Raw genomic sequence first — 17,127 nt, forward strand, 5'->3', positions numbered from 1 at the left:
TTCACCTCTAACAAATTAATATACATCAGTTAAATTCCTGGGAGCCATATTAGGTTGCTTCCATAATGACAAACCGCAGGCAACGGAAAACTAATTTGTGATCCTAATCAAGTCCATGCAGGAAACCTAATGTTTGCACAGACTGAATTTTGGCAGAACACTTCATCACAACTTATAACTCTGTCCGACAGATAACTCCAAAACATTGACTTTGTTTTTCTCTTTTTGTGTGAATAGGGCAGATATGAAAAAATATAATATAGAAGACTGAAGACTTTTATAGCTATAACTTAGTACATGCTTATTTTGTGCGTGAAGTAAAACCTCTGGACATGAGCTAAAAAAATATATGACGTTTGTTTTTAAAGGTTAGGTGATACCCAAATGTAATATAAATACCACAAGGCAAATGAAATGTGCTAGCTTTTATGAATTGGACTTCAAGGACAATAGAACACATTTTAAAATGAGGGCCCACTAGAATTGTTCCATTTTGATTTTGGTACAATGTTTAAAAGTGTTTGATGATGATTTAATATTAATCCGGTTACATAGGGACCAAGGCCTTTGGCCCCCTAAAGGTTCATTGAAAAACTGCTGATATGGGGCAGATTGATTAACAGGAGAAAAGGCATACAAATGTATTTAAACTGTATGCATGAGAGCCTTCAGAATAAAGACCAAAGGTATAGGGGAAATTGCCCATTTTTATGCTTAAGTTCAACAATACATAGACAGCCATGTAGAAATATGATATTGATAAAAAGGGTATGGTCTGATGTTAATAGACGGAATGGGGAGCCCCATTCCCAGGCCTGTCTGTCTAGATTCTTCTTGGCCTCAATGAGCAGCATTTCTTACTTCTGGGTGGTAGAACCCTCTCTGGAATGGGGCTCTTATGGTCTACAGTCAAACAAGGAATTCTGTTTAAACAATAAGGCAACACTTTTCATTTGAATTATAAATTGATATAATATGAATAATAATGTTTGTGATACATAATTATATTGTTTATAAAAATGAAACATAGTAAATAACACAAATGTCCTTCCATAAGAAACTGATGGTTGATACTGAAGACCCACAAAATAGACTATTATGCAACCATTAAAATTCATATAGTTTGAAAAATACTAACAGGCAAATAATCCAGATGCAGTATGTGAAAAAAAGAGAAAATTGCTAAAGGATTTAAGAAGGAAAGGAAGAGGGTGGGGGAGAGGGGCATGGGCAATATATATAACCTTAACACTTGTACCCCCATAATACGCTAAAATAAAAAAAAAAGAAGGAAAGGAAGTAAGCACTCACTGTTATTATTTTTTATTTTTTTTTGCCCATAAGGAAATGGAAGTGGAAATGTTATTCTCAAAAAATTTTTTTAAGTTGCCATAAAGCAGTATATAAATGAGTATATATTGTTTTCACAATTTTGCTTATATCGCACTTATCAACAAGTATCTCTCTATATAAAAATAATTTAAAAAACCTAAATTAATATTTTCATATCTGATTGATGGAACAAAGGTGACTGTAATTTTATTTTCCTTTTGTTTCCCCCATTTACAAACTTTATTTCCTTTAATATTTAGTATTTTATTACTCAGAAATATATCACTACTTTTCTTTAAAGCTCTGGTCTGGTCTAGACCTTGTCTTCACCCAAATGAATTTTATAACTGAACATATCTGACTGTCCAACTACGACCTATGACTATATAAGACTCTGGCAGTTGTTTCTTTTAGTCTTTTTGTTTTAAATTTAGAGATTAGGGATTGGGGGGCGGGGGGAGCCGGTCTCCCGGTGTTGCCCAGGCTGGACTGAAACTCCTGGCTCAAGCGATCCTCCTGCCTTGGCCTCCTGAGTAGCTGGGGCTACAGGTGGGCACCACTGCGCCCGGCCTCATTTTTCTAATTGAGCAAGATGTGCGGTTCCTATGGCCAATCCCCCGCCCCTTCATTTTTTACTCATTTCCCAGCATCTTCTATTTCCTAGTCTCAGTAAAGCCTCAGTATTACCCTCAACTGGTCTGATTTCAGTTATTCTACTCCACCAACTCTTCAAATCTCAAAATCGTGGAAACCGTAGCAAGCCTAGCGTCTCCACCTGTATGCCACCTAGCTAAAGACTCAGTCACCTGCAATGTAGTTCGTCATAGTCCTAACGGCAAACCTCAAACTCCGCACGCCCTTGTTAAGATCTATGACTCAGTTTCTTCAGTGGCGATTTCAAATGTTCAGTCTCTTTAATAATCCTCCCATTTATCCTTTGCTCATTTGATAATATTTCTCTTCTCTAGAAGATGTTTCTATTTTCCCCTCCTCTTCCTCCAGGATCCTGCTTGATCCTGGCCCCGCACTGGCATTGACCACCTGCAGGCCCTTCCTCTGGAAGGGGCCTATCGTGTACACAAGATCGGCCGTTTTCTCATGTTTAAACATATCCCACCACTGACCTTCCACCCTTCCACAACACACCTAGTTTTCCCCTTGTATTCCCATATGATCGTTGCTGCCATAGTTGCTTGAATTAATAATCATTTAGGTCCAGAAGGCGTGTTCACTCAGGGCAGAGGCAGAGCAAAGGCGCTTCCCGCGCTGTTACCGCTGGGCTACGCTCGGCGGGGCTCGGCGGAGTTCGGTAAGGCTCGGCTGGGCTCGGCGGGGCTCGGCTGGGCTCGGCGGGCACTCGGCGGAGTTCGGTAAGGCTCGGCGGGGACTCGGCGGAGTTCGGTAAGGCTCGGCGGGCACTCGGCGGAGTTCGGTGAGGCTCGGCTGGGCTCGGCGGAGTTCGGTAAGGCTCGGCTGGGCTCGGCGGAGTTCGGTAAGGCTCGGCTGGGCTCGGCGGAGTTCGGTAAGGCTCGGCTGGGCTCGGCGGAGTTCGGTAAGGCTCGGCTGGGCTCGGCCGGGACTCGGCCCCACTGCGCCAGTTTGCCGCGAGTCTGCTCGGCCCTCCAAGCAGCTGGGGCAGCGCGGGGTAAGGATGGCGGAGGAGCTGTAGCAGGAGGAGGAGCCATGGCCCACGCCTCTCTCTTCAAGTACAGCATCGTGAGCGACCCAGGTGTTAGTACATCATTCTTACAGCTACAGTTTACAGACAAGAGTTTTCAGCCCTTGCATAACCTTACTATTGGTGTAGAGTTTGGTGATTGAGGGACAACGGTTGATGGGAAACAGGCACACCTTCAGATATGGAATGTGGCAGGGCAGGTGTCCTTTCGTTCCACCTTAAAGCCATATTCCAGAGGTGCCCCAGGGCTTCCTTAGGGTGTGATATTGTTACTGTAAGTGTCACAGCGGGTGGTTCCCAGGACAAACAGAGCGCCACACGGAGTCAGAGAATCAAAGTTTATTCGTCATCACCACCAAATTCTGAGCCCCGTCTACCCGATTTTTCCCACTTTTATTAAGTTGGGGTGGTCGAGGGGTGGGGTCTCAAGTGGCTGATTTGCCAAGTAAAAGATGGGGGTTTTCCTTATTGATATTGCAAGGAGAGATACACTCAACCACTTGACAATGGTGTTAGAAGATGACCGCCAGCATGCCAATTTCACGTGGCCATCATGCTTATTAGAAATAAAAATGATGTAGAATCTAGAAGCGAAGTGAAAACAGAAGCTGAAGCTTTTGCCCAAGAACATGGATTTATCTTCATGGAAATTTATCTTCTACTAAGACTGTTCCCAAATCCAAGACTTGAGTCTTTGACATGATAGGAAAACATGAAGTGTTTACTGTACAGATGAAAAAAGTATTAACAGATGCAGACACTCTCATTTATTTTTACTGATCTTCCATCAGCAAAATCTCTGTGCTAAAGCTACTATTTCAAGTGACACTTTGCAACAAGTTTTAAGTATCATTAACTATATTTGTGCAAATGCAACTACATATCATCAGTTTCATAACATGCTAAAGTTGAATCATGAAGTATTCAGTGTGGATTTGCCATATCATTCTAAAGTGCATTGGCCATCTCAGGAACAGGAGTTAGCCAAAGTTTTATCTCTGCAAGAACAGATACTTAAATTTTATGAAGAACAGCATCGGCAGTGTGAATTATTGAAAGAAGACTTTTATAGGAATGCAGCATTTCTTTTTGATATCACATCAAATCAAAAAAACTTGAATATTTCTTTCCAAGGTAAAACTAAGTCTATACATGATATGTGGCAAAAAATCCAAGCATTTTGAAAAAAGCTATCTTTTTTCAAATGTTTTTTCAAAACATTTCTTCTTTAAAAGGAAATTTCAGATGAACATTTTCCCCAGTTAGGATAAATCATTGATGAGCAGGATGATATATGCAAATCATTTGAAGAATACACAGCTGTTATGGACCTATTAATGAGAGAATACAATGAAAAATTGGCTGACTTTGAGAATCATGACATCACATTCAAATTACCATTTCAGCCTCACCTAGTTGATATCACCAAGGCACCTAAAGAACTACAGATAGAATTAATTGAGCTCTCAGTAGATATTTTAAAGTCGTTGTTTGATGCTAAGAAAAGTCCAATTGAAATTTGGAAACATGCAGAATACCCCCACCTTTGGCATCATGCCTGAAAAATGCTTTCTTGCTTTTCAGCCTCTCATTGCTGTGAATCTACATTCTCCTACCTAACCCAGATCAAGAGGCCTGTAAGGTCACAAATGGCTAATACCCATCTAGAGGATCACCTGAAACTGGACCTCCATGATGCAACCAAATATCCAACTGCTTTCCAACAAAAAGCAGATACAGGCCCAGTCCAGTGGCTCATGCCTGTAATCCGAGCACTCTGGGAGGCCAAGGTGGGAGGATCGCTCAAGGTCAGGAGTTCAAAACCAGCCTGAGCAAGAGCGAGACCGTCTCGACTAAAAAGAGAAAGAAATTAATTGGTCAACTAAAAAAATATATAGAAAAATTAGCCGGGCTGTTGGAGACTAAAACCCTCCACATCCCAATGACTTGTCCTACGCATGCATGGGCCTCGCCCGGGAAAATAGCCTAAGATGAAAATAGCACCCAGCCCTCCAGCTATAGTTCCGAGAAGAATGCATTCCATGACGTGCTTGCTCCAGGACATGCTACCTGCAATTGTTCCCAACCCCCTGCCAGGTTGGGGTTGAATGATCAATCACAAACAGCTTCCAGTGCCTTTGGGACGCTGATTGGGGCTGATTAGCCCACACCCAAGCCTCATCATCCCCCCCACTCTATTTTTCTGTTTCTACTTCCTTGTTTCTGTACATAAAACCGACTAAAAATCCAAGTAAAGTAGACCTTGACAACCCTTTGCTTGGTCTCGTTCCTTTCTCTCGCCCATCTCTTTCAGGCAAGGTCCCCCTTGACCCCCGAGAGTAACAGAAGGTCCCGCGGGCCGGGACACCGGGCACGGTGGCACATGCCTGCAGTCCCAGCTACTTGGGAGGCTGAGGCAGCAGGATCCCTTGAGCCCAGGAGTTGGAGGTTGCTGTGAGGTAGGCTGATGCCACGGCACTCTAACCCAGGCAACAGAGGGAGACTCTGCCTCAAAAAATAAAATAAAATAAATAAAATTTAAAAATAGTTTTCATTTTGGAAAGTAGTAAGTACATAGTAGTTGGAGATTTTTACAAAATAATGTACATTTTTAATGTCTATCTAATTGAAGTTTCTTGAATGCAGCCTTATTTGATCACAGCTAAATTAATGTGGCCTTCCAACATGAAAATGGTCTAACTGCCTAAATCAGGCGTACTTTTTTTTTTCTTCAGAACCTCCCTCTGTTGTCCAGGCTGGAATACAGTGGCATCGTCATAGCTCGCTGCAACCTCAAACTTCTGGACTCTAGCAATCCTCTTGCCTCAGCCTCTCAAGTAGCTGGGACTATAGGCATGCATGATCACAATCAACGAACTTTTTATTTTTTGTAGAGGCTGGTCTCAAACTCCTGGCCTCAAGCATTCCTCCCACCTAGGCCTCACAAAGTACTGGGATTACTGTCATGGGCCTCTGAGCCCAGACCCCTCTTCACTTACTCCTTACCCTGTCTCTTCCTGTTCAGCTGAGACACAAAACTATTTGAAATGGTTTTGTGTCATAGAAGACTTTATTCCTTCAAATTCTTTGAATAAATGGTTAACGTTCACTTAAAAAGACAGATTTAACTGGGAGGCTGAGGAGGATCACTCAAGGTCAGGAGTTTGAAAGCAGCCTGAGCAAGAGCAAGACCCTGTCTCTGTTAAAAATAGAAAGAAATTAATTGGCCAACTAAAAAAAATACATAGAAAAACTTAGCCAGGCATGGTGGCACATGCCTGTACTCCCAGCTACTTGGGAGGTTGAGGCAGGAGGATCGCTTGAGCCCAGGAGTTTGAGGTTGCTGTGAGCTAGGCTAATGCCATGGCACTCTAGCCTGGGCAACAGAGTGAGACTCTGTCTCAAAAAAAAAAAAAAAGACAGATTTAAGATAGTATATTCCCATGTATCTGCATTTGATTTCTAAGTCAATTGATGTGATTGTTTTGCTGAGTGTTGTCTTATGACTCTAACTATGAACTGGCTTGTATAAAACATTAAAAAGAAAAAAACTGTTTACTGTTTGCCAGGCAGAATATTAAACTCTGGAAATAGACCAGGTAAAGGGCCACGTCTTGAAGATATGCAATTCTTGAGTGTATGACATTTCTGTATTATGTATTTTTATTTTCATTTTGCAGATGAGGAGCCAGACATTTAGATAAATGAAGGAGCCTGTCTGTCTCCCTGTTTTGTATAAGGTAGGTGACCCTGAATTCACTCCCAGCTATGTCTGACTGCATGGCCTGTGTGTGTCTCTCTGCCTAGTCATTTATTCTGCTACCCACTGTGGTCAGAAATCTAAGATCACCAGTTATCTCCCAAATGCTGAATCCAATGGACTCTGGTCAAGACTTTTCTCCAAAGTATTTGACATTTGTGACCATTTCTGCATGTTGATGCTATTTGTGCCCCTCACCTTCCTCCTATCGTATATAATCATGGTGTGCAGCATTGCCCACCCACACCCCCAGCTCTCTGACCATTCTTCCCTGTTTTCTTCACTGGACCCTAATATTTAGCCCAAGCACTAAATGTTGGTGTCCGCTTGAATTCCCTCGGCAACCTCAACCACTTTCATGGTTTCCAGCTTCCCTGCACACATATTAATTTGAAATCATTGTCATCATTATGGTCCTACATAGGCCTCACTTTTCTCCTGAATCCAACTACAGTTTCTCTGTAATTGCCTCAAAGATACCTCACATTCACATGCTGAAAATCTAAATGAGCAACCCTGACTTTTATTACCTCTATATACAAGCAAAAAAACTGGGAGCCATTTTTCATAACTCCCGCTAACTTAACACGGCTGTGCCTTCCCCCTGTCTTCTGCCATTTTCCATGAGTCCCCATGTTTTGTTGGTTTTCCAACTTCTTTCTCCAAACTTCTTTCCCCTTTTAGTTCTCAATCACTGCCATTGTCTAGGCCTACCTTACTTTCTATTCATGATTCACTATTATTGTGATAGCCATTTACAGGGTCTTGTTGAGCCACCTCTAGTCTTGTCTTTCAGTGACTCCTTCCCCATAGCTCCTTAGCAGTTTTTTCTCAATTCAAATCTGACTATATTTTCCTTCTCCAAAAACTTTTACTTATTTAATAGCATATTTAGATTTTAAAGCCAGCTTACCACTAATAAACTGAAGTTCTAGGCTTTTCTGGTTAATATTTTATAGGAGAAAATGTAGTTCAGAAATGGCTACTTGTTAGCCATTAATGGCTCAGTTGTTTTATTTGCTTTCTGGATATACCTATCAGAAGTAACATATTTTTTATGGTCATAGTACCAGTGTCTGCGGAATCCAGTGGTGGCAACTTCCATCATCACCATTGCCTTATCCTCAGTTTTTCTGGTATATAATCTTGACTGTGGTTCCTCATGCAACCTCCCTTGGTACTTGTCCTTGTTCGAAGGACAAATGCCTCTCCGATTTTCTGCCAATTCTTTGAACAGTCAGAAGAGTTCACATTATGTTCTTTTCTGCCTACATTGGCTAGATTTGCTTTCTTATTTTTGGCAAAGAATCTTCTTTGGGTTGGCCTCTGGTTTTGTGGATACAATGTGTCTATGGGTTACTGAATATTAATCTTTATATATAATTTGCCTTTAACCCAACTATTAATATTCATGTTAGCATATGGGCTGGCAGAAACCATTAGCTGAGACATGAGATAACTGTTGAGCAATGTCAAACACAACTATGCTGGGTCCTCAATCTCTTGAACTTTTATGTTAAAATTCATAACTTTTTTTCTGATATGAATATTTTTCCTGCACTGAAAAAAAGAACATACTTCTATATGTTCATAAGATTTCAAAATTGTGTTCAAGCAGCAGTTCCATAGAACAAAGGCTGTTGTTAATAATGAACCTATCATTCTTCCCAAATCATTTCTAGATTGATTCTGGGAAAAGTTTGACTTCCCTGAAAATATAAATATATTTTTATCTGAGAATAACAAAACCAATTTCTTATTAACATTTCCCTTTTTGCTTTTGAAAACAGGAGCTTCTTGCTCTTTGAACCGACCCCCCAATGGATCTGTATAAATTTAATTACATCTCCTGATTCTAATATTTGTATCTGTTTCTCAAACTAGTCTTGAAATTCTAAAATCGAGAGAATACCAGAGAAGATATTTTCTGTTCTAATGATTGTTTTAACTATTTTTTTTTTGCCTTTATATCACTATTAGCCTGTATTTATTGAACAAATATTAAGAACATGCAATGCTGGGTGTGGTGGCTTGTGCCTATGGTCTCAGCTATTCCAGAGGCAGGAGAATCGCTTGAGCTCAGGAGTTCTAGGTTGCAGTACACTATCACTGTGCCTGTGAGTAGCCACCATGCTCTAGCTCAGGTGACACAGTGAGACCTGTCTTTAAAACAGACAAACAAAAACCCTCTAATCTAAAAAGAACATGTAAAGGAAGATGAAAAAGAGAGATTTGAGTGTAAACAACTTTTTTAGGAACCTTGAGTGTTACCAGGAGAGAGGAGTAGTAGTATATGCAGTGCCTAGAATGGGAAGTATGTTTGAGGGAAAATTGTTCTTTTGAGATTTTTTTTATTTTTTTTATTTTTGAGATAGGGTCTTGCTCTGTCACCCAGGCTGGAGTGCAGTGGCATAATCACAGCTCACTGTAGCCTCAAACTGCTGGGCTCAAGCGATTATCCTGCTTCAGCCTCCTGAATAACTGGGACTACAGACATATGCCACTATGCCTGGCTAATTTTTCTATTTTTTGTAGAGATGGGATCTTGCTATGTTGCCCAAGCTGATCTCAAACTCCTGGCCTCAAGCGATCCTCCCACGTTGGCCTCCCAAAATGCTGGCATTACAGGCATGAACTACCTACCACACCAGGCAAAGATGAGAATATGTTTAATACTTGTAGGAAGAACCCCATATTGTTGCAGGTTGCTTTAAATAAGTTGTGTAGTGAAATATATTTTGGTATGTTGCATTCTTTATAGTTCTATAGAATATCACAACCCCAACCCAATATAGCTATATTAGAAAGGAAGAATTTTTTTTTTAAAAAAAGGAAATATTTCAGAAGGTTTTGAGCACTAGAGCAGGCTTAAATCAAAACACCAATTTCCTGAAAATTGCATTTCCCAAACAAAACTCTTCCCAAGGCTCAAGTCTTAAAACAAAACATATATCTCTTTTTGTTGTTCATACACAGACTTGGTGATAGCTGTGTTTAAAAAGCAGGCAGGACAAGCTGAACAGAAAGAGAGATGTTTTCATGATTATCTGAGAAAAAAAATCTCACTTATAAATTTTAACATTATATAGAAATTTCCAAGGTTAACTGTGATCCTATGCTTTTCATATTTTGGAGAAAAGCAACCAATCTTGCAAACACCTTCCTATTCTCACTACTAGGTAAGCTCTACCAGTTCTGGGTCTCAGTCTGCTTTCTTCACTGATGTATCCCAAGAACCCAGGCTCAAGCCTCGCAAGTAGCAGGGACTACAGGCACATAACATACAACCATGGCCTGCTAATTTGGCTCATTTGTTGCCCAGAAACATTTTTCTGTGGCCCATTTTTCTGTTGCTCATTTTTCTATTGCCCAGGCTGGTCTCAAACTCCTGACCTCGAGCGATCCTCCCACCTCGTCCTCCCAGAGTGCTAGGATTACAGGCGTGAGCCACCGCATCGGCCTACCACCCTTTCTCTTATGGGCAGGTGTGCTATGTTGAAAAATAGGCGAGCTCCCAGGGAAGTGCCTGCATGTGCATCACTCACAGGCACACTGCCCTGCTCCGCGCCCTACCCCCCTGCACACATCTCAGTCCCTTAGCAGTTGTTGCTGCCTGGGTCAACTTCCCTGATCTCTTAGGAGACTGAACTCTGTCACTGAACCATTCCCCACTGCTTTCCGAACACATCCCCAAGTAGAAAATCTTCCCTCAGTTTCAGAATGGAAGCTGATGATGTTGCTTCTTTCCTGGCCTGCACTTTTAGGGGACGGTGAGGACAGATACAGGGTCCTCAAACAGGGGTCCTTCCTCCACTTTTGACATCCCAGCACTTCCCTTCTGGCGGGGCAGCTGACCGCTTTCCTGACACCCTACACTGTTGTCCTCTCTGATGGTCTGTTTTTCTCAGGAGTTGCCCTCCCCCTTTTGTTTGTTCCAGCTGAGTTTTTAACACCATGACCTGCTCCTTGCCCCCCCCCCCCAGTTAGCACGGAGGAAAGCAGTTTTGTCACTTTGCACAGACTCCATCACAGTAAAAAGGTTGGCTAGAAGCAGTTGCATCATATGGGAGCTTGTTAGAAATACAGATCCTTGGATCCCACCCAACACTTAATGAGAATGCATTTTAATGAGATCTCTACGTGCTTCATGAAAGTTTGAAAGCACCAGACTAGACCAGTGGCTGTCAACACTGGAATCACTTGAGGAGCTTTAACAAATCCTGACGTCCAGGGAACATCCCAGAATAGTTAAGTCAGAATCTCTGGAAGTGAGATCCAGGGGCCAGCATTTTTAAAAGCTCCTTCCAGGGACACCAATGTGTAGCCAAGTTTGAGGACTACTGGACTAGGCAGACCTTTCCCTGTACAGGTGGCTGACTATTGGTGCAATCTCTTTAGAGAAAGAGGGCATTGAACCCATGATAGTTTCAGGGGAAAAGTAGAGCTTTTTCTCTGGAATGCTGATATCTTACTGGTATCAAGTACATTCCTTGACTAGGCAAGATCTAGTCTCCACTTCCAAAAAATGTTTCTGAAGATTTATTCAGGGGCTGGTAGTTAGCATAATGGTTAGGAGGCAGACAGATTTGGGTCCAATTCTTTCACTTACTAGCTTTCTGATCTTATCAATAAAGTTTCCACATTTTTAAATAGCGATCATATTACCTATCACAAAGCATTTCATTTTGAATGGTCATCTGTGTGGGGCGCGGTGGCAACGCCATTCCAAGATGGCGCCCACTTCCTGGTCAAACCCTGCTGTTAGTCTGACAAACAAGTGCTCAGCGCATGTGCAGAGTTTGTCTCCTCCCTTCCAAGTGCCTTATCCAATCAGACAATGCCCAGTGTACTTACTGCCTTTATAAGCAGCCGCCGAGAACGCCTCGGCGTCTCCGCATGTAACCAGTTAAGCAATCCCCATTAAAGCGCTGTCAGAAGAACTCCGGTTGCCGAGTTTTCCTTGCTGGTCGAGGGGGCGCGACAAGTGGTGCCGATTCCTGGGAACCGAAACAACTTTGAGGCACCAGCGGAAGAAGACAAGTGGTGCCGAAACCCGGGAGCCGAAACAACTTTGAGGCACCAGCGGAAGACGACCTCGATAGAGGAGAGTTCAGAACTGACGCGTGGGACGGAATCGAATTCGGACCTTTGCTGACCAAGGTAGACTGTTATTGAGAGCCCGTGAGTTCCCTGCTTTCGTTACAGGCAGGGCAAAAGGTGCTCTTTGACCATCAAGACAGTACTTCAGAGTCAGACAAAAAAGAAGACCAAGGCAGGCGCGAAAGCCAGAGCCAGAGCGCCAGGAGAAAAGGCCGAGAAAGAAAGAAGAAAAGGGAGAGAAAGAAGAAAAGGGAGAGAAAGAAGAAAAGGGAGAGAAAGAAATGTAAAGGTACCAAAAATAAAAATGACAAAGGAAAGGACAGGACAGAAGACAGAGGAGATGCCTGCTTGACTACTGATACATTCCTGTTCCTGTTGAAGCTCCTAGCTCTATGACTCTGTTTAGATCTCGCAGAGATTTCGGGATCACAGCCGCGATTCATACTGCTCAGGCTCTCAACAATCTATCTGCTGGAGTAGCCGCAGCCCTCGACACTCAAGCCACTCTGAATGCCCATGTGAAGGGTGGGATTATGCTTCTGAATCAGCGAGTGGATTTAGTACAGGACCAGGTGGACACTCTTTGGCAGCTTGCGCAGCTGGGTTGTGAGTGGAGAATGACCGGCCTCTGTGTCACTTCTGTGCTCTATGAGAACTTTACCTTTGCCGCTAATCTTTCTAGACAGCTGTCTAGGCATCTAGCAGGCAACTGGTCTGCACAGTTTGATTTCTCACTCAGAGACCTGAGACTGGCCATCGTGCACGTGAACTCCACTCGTGTGGATCTGAGCCTTGCCACAGGACTGACAGCATGGATTCAACAAGCCACCCATCATCTGAAGGAATGGTCCGGTCTTGCAGCCGTGGCCGTTTTGCTGATCGTTGCGGCTGTTGGCGGACTGTGGTGCATCTGTAGGCTGCAGGCCCAGAGACGGAGGGACCATGTGGTATTGGCACAGGCATTTGCTGCGCTTGAATTGGGACAGTCTACACAGGTGTGGTTGACCATGCTTAAGGGTTAGCCTAGGTTTGGGTTGCACCCGCTCCTACCCCCAGGCAATTGGCAGACATGGCCTTTGCACTCTGAGGGATCTCTCCCATTGCACCAGAGAAGGCATGTCCTCAGTCCCACAACCAGCCTTTGCACATCTCAGAGTTTTGCTCATTGCACGAGGTAAGGTGGTTGTTGTTGGGTAAGTGAGGCTCTGCATCCTTGATCGCACTATCGAAGGACGGTGCTAAACGGTTGCTCAGTTCTCATTTAATTAATAAAATAGGGGGAGATGTGGGGCGCGGTGGCAACGCCATTCCAAGATGGCGCCCGCTTCCTGGTCAAACCCTGCTGTTAGTCTGACAAACAAGTGCTCAGCGCATGTGCAGAGTTTGTCTCCTCCCTTCCAAGTGCCTTATCCAATCAGACAATGCCCAGTGTACTTACTGCCTTTATAAGCAGCCGCCGAGAACGCCTCGGTGTCTTCCGCACGTAACCAGTTAAGCAATCTCCATTAAAGCGCTGTCAGAAGAACTCCGGTTGCCGCGTCTTCCTTGCTGGCGAGGCGGGCGCGACACATCTGATTTTATTTTTCTCCAGAATAGAACCCAAACTCAAAGGTTCATCTAATTTACAAAAATAAAAATGCTCTAGGCCAGGCATGGTGGCTAACGCCCAGTAATCCTAGCACTCTGGGAGGCTGAGGTGGGAGGATCGCTCAAGGTCAGGAGTTCAAAACCAGCCTGAGCAAGAGCGAGACCCCACCTCTACTATAAATAGAAAGAAATTAATTGGCCAACTAAAAATATATAGAAAAAATGAGCCGGGCATGGTGGCGCATGCCTGTAGTCCCAGCTACTTGGGAGGCTAAAGCAGGATCGCTTGAGCCCAGGAGTGTGAGGTTGCTGTGAGCTAAGCTGACGCCACTGCACTCTAGCCCGGGCAACAGAGTGAGATTCTGTCTCAAAAATAAATAAAAATAAAAATGCTCTGCATATTGAATTTTTTTTTTTTTTAAGAGACAGAGTCTCACTTTGCTCTGTCACCCAGCTGGAGTCCAGTGGCCTGATTGCATAGGTCATTGTAACCTCAACCTCCAGGGCTTAAGGGGACCTCCTGGGTTCAAAGGATCCTCCCACCTTAGCCTCCTGAGTAGCTGGGACTCTAGCTGGGACTCCAGGTGCATGCTACCATACCCAACTAATTTTTTTATTTTTTATAGAGACAGCAGTCTTGCTTTGTTGCCCAGGCTGGTCTTGAACTCCTGGCCTCAAACAATTCTCCCATCCCAACCTCCCAAAGTGTTGGTATTGCAAGTGTAAACCACTGAGCCCAGCTGGAGATTGAATTTTTAAGATTAGCAGCACCAGGGAATTATAGTTACTGCTATGCTTTTTTTTTTTTAAATTATTCACAACTTTATTTAAATTCTGATTCAAAGAAATTATAAAAACAAGTTTATAACATCTCATGAGATAATTAGAAATTTGAATACTGAATATCTGATAACATTGAGGAATTATTACTGTTTTCTGAAGTATAGTTATATCACTATTTTTTAAAGAATCATATTTTAGAAATACATACTGAAATGTTTATAGATGAAATATCTAGAATTTCCTTCAGAGTAATACAGGTGCCAGACGCAGTGGCTCACGCCTGTAATACCAGCACATTGGGAGGCTGAGATGGGAGGATCGATTGAGGCCAGTGGTTGAAGACCAGCCTGGGCAACATAGTGAGACCCTGTCTCTACAAAAAATTTAAAAATTTAGCCGGGCATGGTGGCGTGCACCTATATTTCCAGGTACTCAGGAGGCTGATGCAAGAGGATCACTTGAGCCCAGGAATTTGAAGTAACAGTGAGTTAGGATGACACTACTGCACTCTACTCTAGCCTGGGCAACAGAGTGAGACGCTGTCTCAAGAAAAAAAGGTAATACTGAAAGAAGATTGAGTATAGTGGAAACAAGATTGGCCATGTATCAATAATTACTGAGGCTGGGTAATGGGCACATGGGAATTTACTAGTCCATCTACTTTTGTATAATTCAAAACTTTTCATATTGGAAACACAAAAATTTCCCCTTGTGTCAGATGGTATTAGAATGTTGGAATGACTATAAGTATTTTGGAGACTAAATCATGGATGAGTTGGAGATACATTTGGTTTAGTGGGATCTATTTATGTGGTTGATAGTTTCTTCTGTGTATAGTTATTTCTTTCCTTCTGCAGTGGGATGACTTGGAGGGATACTCCTGCCTAGTGCACTGACAACCGGCATCAAGATGAAAGGTGCTGGGCCAGAAATTGAAACATAATGTCAGTGTGTCCCATCTTACTCCAATTAGAATGGCCATTATTAAAAAGTCAAAAAACAATAGATGTTGATACAGATGTGGTGAAAAGGGAACGCTTATGTACTGTCAGTACAAATGTATATTAAATTACTACAACCTCTGGAAAGCGATATAGAGGTTTCTCAAAGAACTAAAAGTAGACCTACCATTCGATCCAGCAATCCCACTACTGGGTATCTACCCAAAGGAAAAGAAATCATTGCATCAAAAAGACGCCTGCACTCACATGTTGATTGCGGCACAGTTCACAAACACAGAGATATGGAATCAACCTAAGTGTCCATCGACCAATGAGTGGATAAGGAACATGTGGAATATATATACTATGGAATGCTGATATCTTATCTGGCATCAGGTACATTCCTTGACTAGGCAAGATCTAGTCTCAACTTCCAAAAATGTTTCTGAAGATTTATTCAGGGGCTAGTAGTATAGCACAATGGTTAGACAGATCTGGATCTCATGCTTTCACTTACTAGCTTTTTGAGCTTATCAAGAAAGTTTCTGGCCAAGCGCGGTGGCTCATGCCTGTAATCCTAGCACTCTGGGAGGCCGAGGCGGGAGGATTGCTCCAGGTCAGGAGTTCGAAACCAGCCTGAGCAAGAGCGAGACCTTGTCTCTACTGAAAATAGAAAGAAATTAATTGGCTAACTAAAAATATATAGAAAAAAAATTAGCCGGACATGGTGGCGCATGCCTGTAGTCCCAGCTACTCGGGAGGCTGAGGCAGGAGGATTGCTTGAGCCCAGGAGTTTGAGGTTGCTGTGAGCTAAGCTGGCACCATGGCACTCTCACCTGGGCAACACAGTGAGACTCTGTCTCAAAAAAAAAAAAATACTTATTAATAATGAATTTATTGTCATTGTGGATGACGTGACCTTAAGTTTTTAGAGAAATACCTTATATTTGTCCTCTAAACCAAGTATACTTTCATCAGCTAAACTAGCAACAATAAAATCTATAGAGGGAGTGATTTTCCTCTAGGGAATAGCATTTATTTTATTTTCCTTCTACAATTATTGCACCCACCTAAGGATGTGTACATGGGGATGGGTAGAGGAGGTTGTCCTGAGAACATCTGTTTTTTTAGTGTGTGTGTGTGTGTGTGTAAATTCAGATTGCTAAGGCTCTCTGCTGACTTCTTTCCTGCTTGTAGACAGCTAAAAACTCCTGGTTAAAAACAAATTTTCTACTTTTTTGGTGAGTGCATAATAAATAGCCTACAGAAATAAGAGCCTTGAGGGTTAGAAGAGTTCTTGAGGCTTCCCTGAAGAGTTCTCTCTGGGTCTGGGCATTGCTTTCTAACAGGCTTCTAGGTCATCTGTACTACTCACAAAATATCCCACCCTGTGTGCCGGCGAAGTCAAACTACATGAGAGTGAGAAATTCTCTCAGGCCTGATTCAGTACAGTTGGGTGTGTGTTAGCCTCTGAGCCAAAGGCCCATATTGGGTAGTTTCAATCTGACCTGAAGTGTGTCCATCTGACCTGGTTTTGCTTTCAGGTCTCAGTTGCCCCATCTGCTACTTGGATGAGGATTAGCTTTGCACCACACCACACACATGCTGGGTGCAGGAGGAAGCTCAGCGATCACTGAAAAATACCTGCCCCATTTGGCCTCTTGAATTGTGTATAATGTTATTTGTGATCAAGAATTTGTTGTTTATTTGTCTGTTTGCTGTTGTGGTTTTAACATTTCTTAGGCTCTTTTAGTCCTGAAATCTAAATGGCTGTGGGTTCAGAGCAATCTTGGCAGCACATCGGATGTGAAGTACACAGACATATGTTCCTTGGCAGGGGGGCACGAGGACAGGAAGGTGATTTGGCAATCAAGGGAAAGTGATGTGGGTTTCCTTAGCTGTACTGAGATATGCCAAGGATGTGCCAATATTCCTTGTGCAAAAGA

The 17,127-nt window shown here is 42.8% G+C and overlaps 2 protein-coding genes across 2 annotated transcripts in view; one reads left to right on the forward strand and one right to left on the reverse strand.

Moving 5' to 3' along the window:
• Positions 1 to 17,127, reverse strand: part of LOC142873416 (small ribosomal subunit protein uS13-like) — a 379,862-nt gene that overhangs the window by 76,931 nt on the left and 285,804 nt on the right. The window lies entirely within an intron of this gene.
• Positions 2,935 to 17,127, forward strand: part of NANOGNB (NANOG neighbor homeobox) — a 53,453-nt gene continuing 39,260 nt past the window's right edge. The window contains exons 1-2 of the mRNA XM_076007699.1: positions 2,935 to 3,061; positions 6,691 to 6,750. The gene's annotated coding sequence lies outside the window, so the exon portion shown is untranslated. The remainder of the gene's footprint in view (positions 3,062 to 6,690; positions 6,751 to 17,127) is intronic.

The sequence above is a fragment of the Microcebus murinus genome, chromosome 10, assembly GCF_040939455.1.
Source record: "Microcebus murinus isolate Inina chromosome 10, M.murinus_Inina_mat1.0, whole genome shotgun sequence".
Classification (NCBI taxonomy): domain Eukaryota; kingdom Metazoa; phylum Chordata; class Mammalia; order Primates; family Cheirogaleidae; genus Microcebus; species Microcebus murinus.